An 8,809-nucleotide genomic window follows, 5' to 3' on the forward strand; every position below is an offset into this window, starting at 1 on the left:
GTAATAAATGTTATTTGCAGTTAACAATTTTCTTTTTTCTTTATTACAATATTTATGGCAAGACTAGGTATAACTATTAAGGATCCTATATGTATTTCAAATAAGTAAGTATAAGAAATAAAATATCATCATTAACATTTATTTGTTATCATTTATATCCTCGGGAAATCCACAACAACCACTTAACCATAATTATGGTTGAACTGTGGTAAATTAAACAAATAATAATTGTTTGAGGTTTTATATTTTGCTGTAATTCATGTAGAGATATACGTTTTCAGAGCCATAGCCGAAACTTACATTAACATTTGAAACAACCAAAATAAATTCAACCTTATTCGGATTGATTAAGGTCGGATATACAAAGCGCCAAAGCTCCTGGATTTAACTTTTGGTCAGGTCAATTTTGTCGCTAATTGTTTATTCAAATGTTATTAATGACCTTGAACTATTTAATTAACATTTTCTTAATTTGTTTACCATCTCATCATCATTTATTACCATGTAACTCAGGGAGATAGTGCTGCTAGACGAAATACGTAATATACATTACAGTATTGTGGGAGTCGAGCACGCTTCGGCACGAATTGAGCCAGCTCGAACCTCGAAATAATAGCATGCTATTGTGTTTCGTACGGTGAGGAAAGAGGGTGGGGGGGGGGGGGGCGGTTCCTTTTCCTGGGCCTCCCTGTCCATTCCTCCTTTCCAGTCATCAATCCTTCCCTTATCCCTTACCCCTTAAAAGTGAGCAGCGTATTCTCAGAGGTCTGAACCTCTGCGAATGTTCATGGGGCGTGGTGATCGCTTACCATGCAAAAATACAGGACTGTCCTAGTTCGGCTGCGGTTAAATCTTTTATGTACATATATCTTAATTGTATAGCAGATATCTGTAACTTACTCGTACAATATGTTTTTATTGAGAAATAAGTCATTTTATTACTATTATTATTCGTATCTACATTCTGCAACAAAACACATTTCTCATACAGATATTCGTTAGGGGTTTAACGAAAAAGCAAATAGTGAACCGCGTTTGTAAAAAATGTAAATTTTATAGCCTGAAGCTGGCCGTCGGTATAAATATTTGAACTAAGCCCGGCTTCGCTACAGCATGCGCTTCGCACCATCAGACCGTCTATTACACCGAAATAGAACGTGTTAAATGAATTAATTTTAACACCGTGACAATAATTTATGTTTGGTATATTAACTCAAATTTGAACATTATTTTATTCAACCAGATTTCTAGTCAAAGTAGGTTCTAATGAGTCGGCAAAAAACTCTGTAGTTTGCTCTTTAAAAATCATATCGATGTAACTGCATTTTAGATACAAAATACAAACGATGCCAGAGAAGTATGGATCCAATCTTACATAAATTTCAATTAAATTAGGAAATTCCAACGAAATCAGGAATTTTATTGCAAAAACGTACATATAACTTGACATTTTACGTCCTTTTTTACACAGTAATGTTATATATCATAATGTTCCATATTTTATTCTTAAATTTATACTAATAGAATTAATCATAAGTTACTAATCATAAGTCAAAATTAAGGCTCTCTTGGTCTAAGTTATCTATACTAATATCTTAATGCTGAAGAGTTTGTTTGTTTTATTGAACACACTAATTCCAGGATAGCCCATTTATTGAGGAAGGAACCACAGGCGAAACCGGACCCTAGCGGTCCGGTTTCTGTATATGTGTAATTCTGGATTACACCCAACACTTCACAGTTAACCAGATCAATTTAAATGTAACTCAAATTGTTGAAATTATCTATTTCTCGAATTTTTATAACTTCAAAAGGAAAATAAATATTACCTGCGTCAGCAGTATCTATACAAGTTTTTTACGGTGTGATCGCCGGTGAAACGAAGCATGTGCATTTATATCACTGTCCATGAAACGTGCCTCCTTATGCGTCGTTAATCTTGTTTATTATACTATTTATTATCTCCGAACAGCTCCCGGACGCATCCCGGACGCTCCTGGCCAAGACGAGCGAAATTAAACTTCGAAGTGCAATTGTATGGAAACCCTTGGACTGAACTGGTTGGTATGTTATAATGAAAAAACAACTGAATCGATATTGACAATACTCTTCCTTGTAGATTTTTTTTTTTTTTTATGTCACAGTCGGCAATGGAGCTGGGAGCGTGGGACGCCTGATGGTAAGCGCTACCACCGCCCATGAACATTTGTAGAGACGTAAAGTCGATTACAGACCTTACGCCTCTACAAATGGATTGCCGACTTTAAATTGGGAAGGGATTAAGAAAGGATTTGCGAGAGGAATAAAGGAAAGGACTGGGAAGGGGTAGGAAAAGGATATGGGCCACCGGCTCCCCCACTCACCGAACGAAACACAGCAGAATGCTATTTCATGCCGGTCTTCTGTGGGGGTGTGGTACTTCCCCGGTGCGAGCTGGCCCAATTCGTGCCGAAGCATGCTCGACTACCACATATATATATTACACATATATTATTACCACATAATGATGTGTGTACTTGGTTTTGTCAGTTTACAACAATTGCCCACGAATATCCCAGAGGGTAAGTCTTAAGTGCCGTTTAAGTAATAATAATAATAAAAATTATTTATTGTACACAAAGAAATTGACAAAAAATACAGTACAAGAAGTTGAGGTACAGAAGGCGGTCTTATCGCTATTGAGCGATTTCTACCAGACAACCACAAAGCAAAGGAAAAGCTGCAAGGTAAGAGAGTACGCGTCGTACAAAACGGAAATTTTGATCACAGATACATGCGTGATAACTGATAAGTAAAAGCTAAAGTATTTGAATATATTGTATTGTGTGGCAATTTCAATAAACCGATCTCTTAATTTTCAGTATTACTACAAAGAGAAAACGGGAAGGAATGATGTGAACCTTCATGATGGTATGGTGATGGTAAGCGATCATCACGGCCCATTAACATTAGCAGAAATAGAATCGCGCCAATCCGCGGGAAATCCACGTCGAATTGAGAGCCTTTTTCCTTTTTTAAAACCTCTCTTTCCGGAAGACCGTTTCCTTGTTGATATGTTGCTGTAATCGTGATTGTCTAAGGGGAAACTAAAACCAGCGCTAAATTGGCCAGCTCGCATAGGGGAAGTACCACACCCGCATATAAAACCGGCGTGAAATAATAGCATGCTAACGTTTTCGATTAGTGACCGGAGACCCGTTTCCTTTTCCAGACCTTCCCAGTCTATTCGTTCTTTCCAGGGGTCGATCTTTTCCTTGTCCTTACCCCTTAAAATTTCGCATTTTCAGAGCCACTATCTCTGCGAATGTCCATGACACAAAAAAAGGACTGAGCTGAGTTGGTTTCCCTTTTTCAAGGACGCACCTAGTGCCCGCGCAAATCTCAGTGTTATTTTTTGTCGTTATCTTTATTTTGTTATTATATTTTTTGCTTCTTGTTTATATGTATAACTTTGTCCTTGAAATGAATGAATTTTCTTAGTAATCATATATAATATAGACATTAATATATATACAGATATAAGCATCAATTCGACGTTCTGTGAATGCACTCCACCATTATCAACTCCTATCGTTATTTCAACGGCTGAATACGCCAATAGTATCATGTTACCAATTTACGGAATGTAATCGTACCTGCATAAAATTAATTGCAAGGCAACTACAAGCATGTATCGCGTATAATTTGGATCCAGTCGCCTGTACGATTTTAATTGCTTTTAATTCCTCTTACAAATATTTTAGTGCTTCTACGACGTGTTAAATAATTGCCCGTGCACGACAAACACCTTTAATCTGGTGTCTTTAAGAGCTATATTAGCTAACCGCTGAACTTCATACGTTTGGTAGGGGAGCTTAAATTTTCAGTGGAGTTAAAGCGTTCTTTGTAATGTTTTATAGTTACTTCTATTCAGTTTTTTTTGGCGTAACGAGTATGTCTGGGGTTGGTTTCAATTACTATTCAAATGCTTTAGAGAATTGCCACTTATTATTTTTTCATGTGATACGTTTTAGGTGAGGAATAAATGTAGTTTTTATTTTTTTGTGCATGCAATATCAAGGTTGATGTTAATACAATATAAATTTTTGACTTTTGTACTTTTGCATTTTTTTTAAACTGCATCACTGCTAGCGGTCTTAAGACAACTCTTTACAAGAATTTGAGACTAAAAAAAATGTGAATTGACCAATAGTAAATCCAAGAAATTTAACAATAAAATTTCCTTTGTTATAGTTTTTCTGAAACCTCGATCCCATATTATAGTATATAGTATGATCCGTGTTCGTTTTGGGGGGTAAGAAATATAGGTACTTTCTTAGAGAGACTTCAGTTTTATTTATGCGTTATCTTTACAGACAAGTAAATGTATTGTATCGACGTTTCGAAAACGAAGGAGGTGTCAATGTTTTTTTTTATAATTCACACGGGAGAAAGAGGAGATCGGGAACTATGTTGGAATAACCTCGGACTGCCTAATTTTTCATTTAACTGCCCCGATGAGAGCTATTGATTAGTACAGTTATTTTGAAAATGGAATCCAAAATTAAATCACATGCACATTGACTATTTTAATGCGTTCGATAATGAGCGATGAAAGTAGGTCACGTTATTGTGAAAACGTGCGAATGACCGTACCGAACTCTGGTCGTCGAAATCTTATTAATTTATGGAAAGAGATGGCCAAATATCATTTACGTTTATCGATTAGTGGTACGATCAAGAAGATAAAGATTTAAGAACTGTACACCCGAGTCACATACATCCGACGTCATCTTTCTATGTACCGTATATTCTGTACTAAAATACTTACATTTAACTCTTACTAGCTGCGCCCCGCGGTTTCACCCGCATAAGTCCGTATCCCGTAGGAATATCGAGGTAAAAAGTTGCCTATATGTTACTCCAGTTGTCCAGCTATCTACGTACCAAATTTCATTGCAACCGGTTCAGTAGATTTACGTGAAAGAGCAACAAACACACACACTTCCTTACAAACTTTCGCATTTATAATATTTGTAGGATAGGATAGGATAGGATAGGATTTATAATATTAGTAGGATTTCAATAGTTAGTGGAAGTGCTTTAATTTTCATTCATTAAATTAATTATCGAGGCTATTTATCGTCTGTGGCCTGTGGCGAGTCACAAAGTAAATTGTTTACTACTACTAGTATAGTATTATGTTATCTGTGGTACATAGGGAGTGAATATCACAGAATAAATTGTGTACTACCTACGTAAGGCATGCCACAGTATAAGTTATGTACTACGTAGGGCATGCTACAGAACAATTCATGTACTATGTAGGTCATGCCACACATCCAAATAGCCATAGGGCTATGATCACACCCCCACAGATGACCGGCGTGAAATGGCATTCTGCTGTGTTTCGTTCGCTGAGTGGGGGAGCCGCAGGCCCATATCCCTTTCCTTACCCGTCCCAGTCCTTTCCTTTCTTCCTATCACCAATCCTTTCTTAATCCCGTCCCATAAAGTCGGCAATTCATTTGTAGAGGCGTAAGGTCTGCAATGGACCTTATGCCTCTCCAAATGTTCATGGGCGGTGGTAGCGCTTACCATTATGCGTCCCACCAGTTCCATTGCCGACTACAACATAAAAAAAAAATCACAGATGAATAAGCGGTTTTACGTTACTAAGTGAGAACCTATCCTTAGTATTCTTCTACTAGTCCACGTCTTTATCCATATTAATTTTAACATACACTTTTAGAACATCAAAATGCGCATTAGTTCTTGAAATATACTAAATAATAGAAAAAACTATAATGCGACATTCATTATACGTGCTTAAACACTTACGGTCAATAGAAGCTATTTACATCTCTCGGATCCCAATCGCCTCGGGAATCGTGTAGTTTCAAAACTCCCCAACCGTCACACTACAAACATCATGTATCTTCAAATGAAAAACAAGCATTAATAATTATTTACCCAGTATTGTCCGGGGACCGGGACCGTGCTTCGGATATTTAATTCATACACCCATAATTTATTTAGTGGCGACAGTCGAGCGACTGTTCAGAATGGTTTATATAATTTATGGATGGGAATTATGTAATCGGATTTTTTCATCTGTTCTTTATCAGGTAATTCTTTGTAGGTCACGGTTCGAGGCTGGGTTCGGATTTCGAAAGTTAAATATTGTATGAAGAGGTCATGCCTTGCGAATTGGGCCGGGTGTATTGGCGGGAATTTAACGGTTTTTATGGGACGTTGGGTGTTGGTAATTTATAAGGGACAGCCGTTCGGCCTGGCTTCGCCCGTGGTACGTATGTAGCCTAACACTCAGGGATCGCGTGCGTATTCAAACGATAAAATAATTTATGAAATCATTGCATTATTTACTGAAATTGTCGCGTTCGAAAAAAGAAGCTCTCGCTTTACAAAAAAATAAAAGTATTACTTACTAGCTGCGCCCCGCGGTTTCACACGCGCAATCCGTCCAACCGCAGTCCGTATCCCGTAGGAAAATCGAGATAAAAGTTGCCTATATGTTATTCCAGTTGCCCAGCTGTCTACGTACCAAATTTCGTAGCAATCGGTTCAGTAGTTTTTGCGTGAAAGAGCAACAAACACGTGTGTGTCTGTTACTCGAAAGTTTGTAAGGATGTGTGTGTACACATCCTTACAAACTTTCGCATTTATAATATTAGTAGCATAATAGGAAAATCATATGATATTAAACTGCGTTTCATGTAAAATCACATTAGGTGGCCTTCCTGCCCCTTTGCTGGGTCTGCAATAAAAAGAAAAGCAGTTTGCAAAACTTATTACAGCTATCAAAAGAGAAATGAGTTAGAGTCAACAACCCTGAAAGAAATTCTCTCAATTAAATATAATAAGAATCTCCATCAAGTAAAATACATAGCTATCTGTATCTTAATTCATTGTTCAATTATTGCAATGTACAATTCGCAATATAATTTAATTGTTTAGGTTCTCTCGCCAGTTATTGAATATACTAGTTACGAACTTCGTATTGTACTCCAGAGGCGAGGTGTGTTTGCCGCATCTGCGTATAGGAAGCCTTTTAAGTAAGAACCTTAAGTCATCATCATCATCAGCCAATATATGTTCCCACTGCTGGGACACAGGCCTCCTATGATGGTTCAGCCTCCACCACGCTGGCCAAGTGCGGGTTGGCAGATGTCACATGTCGTCAAACTTTTGATTCTTGGACATGCCAGTTTCCTCACGATGTTTTCTTTCACCGTTTTAAGCAGTGGTGATGTTATCCACATGTGCAGATAAATTGAAAATTCAATTTATTTGAAGTCCGAGGTTCTCAACACTGAGCCACCACTGCTAAGAACCTTAAATAATTAATAGTAATTATTCAACTTTTATCTTTCTTATAACTATAGTCTGTACTTGAAGATTTTTTATGCCATAAGCGGGCAACTGAGCTGGTGGTTCTCCTGTAGGTAAACGATCGCCATAGCCCTAACATTAGCAGAGGTAGCGCCTCTACGAACGCGCTGTCTGCTTTTAAGAACCTAGCAATAAAGAATGGACGACTGGAAAGAAGGAATGAACTGGGAAGGGTGAAGAAAACGAAACGGGCCTGATACTACAATTATTAAAGCAGCACTGAGCTCTTTTTTATGCACTTTAAATCTCACATGTCTTTCTTAATCCTAAAAGTGTATACGCGCCCCGCGGCTTCACCCGCGTAAGGCCGTATCTCGTAGGAATATTGTGATAAAAACTTGCCTATATGTTATTCCAGTTATCCAGTTGTGAACGTACTAAATTTCATTGCAATCGGTTCAGTAGTTATTGCGTGAAAGAGCAACTACCACACACACATCCTTACAAACTTTCGCATTGATAATATTAGAAGGATTGTTTATACACTTTTTAGATTAAGAAAGTGGATGACAGAAACATGTTTATCTATTTAAAATGATAGCTCATTTTAAAACTTATGGCATAAATATTTAGCTGCATCGCGCAAAGCAATATTGTACTTGGCTAAATTTAAATGAGAGAGTTTGAAGCAATCTCCATTGTTAGAAGTAAAGTTATACGTGGAACGTAATAATTTAATGTATTCGCAGTGTTTCGTATCAATATTCAATAACTGTAGCGAGATAAGTTGAATTTAGATCTTCTTCTATATTTAAAATGTTATTATTTTTCTTTTTAACGACGTCATAACCACTATAACGATAAATAGCTTATTATAATTGCTATAAGTGCTACCCACTCACCTATGAAGTAGTAGATATATACTACTCGTATACTACATATGGAAGTAGTATCTATCTATTATTATCTATCAGCTATTAGACTGGGCTGGCACCTACTTCGAACAGATGAGTGGGTAGCGCTTATAGTATTTGTATTAAGTTTGTATCACTTTTCAATGGTTAGAAGTCGGATCAGTATATTAAGTTTAAAGTACAAAACAAATTTTAATACAAAGAAAAAATACAAATTATTACACATATTAAGATTTTATTAATTTTTGTCCACGCTACACCGAGCTGCGCTTCCCTCCGCCAGTGTCACATGTATGACATTTTCTCCTAGTTTTTCTTGCTTATATCCTATTTTATTATTTATTCAAGTGTTATATTTATCAAAGTATCTATTTAGGACTTATTATAATTTAATAGCAATTTGAAAATTTTATTATTGCCGGTCAACAATATTCTTAATATAAACGAAACCATAATTACACATGCGTTTGTAACATCTGTATTACAAAGAAAGAAAGAAAGAAAGAAAATATGTTTATTATGACACATACAGGTAAATATAACAAAGTAATAAATATAGTTAA

The sequence above is a fragment of the Zerene cesonia genome, chromosome 14, assembly GCF_012273895.1.
Source record: "Zerene cesonia ecotype Mississippi chromosome 14, Zerene_cesonia_1.1, whole genome shotgun sequence".
Taxonomy (NCBI): Eukaryota; Metazoa; Arthropoda; class Insecta; order Lepidoptera; family Pieridae; genus Zerene; species Zerene cesonia.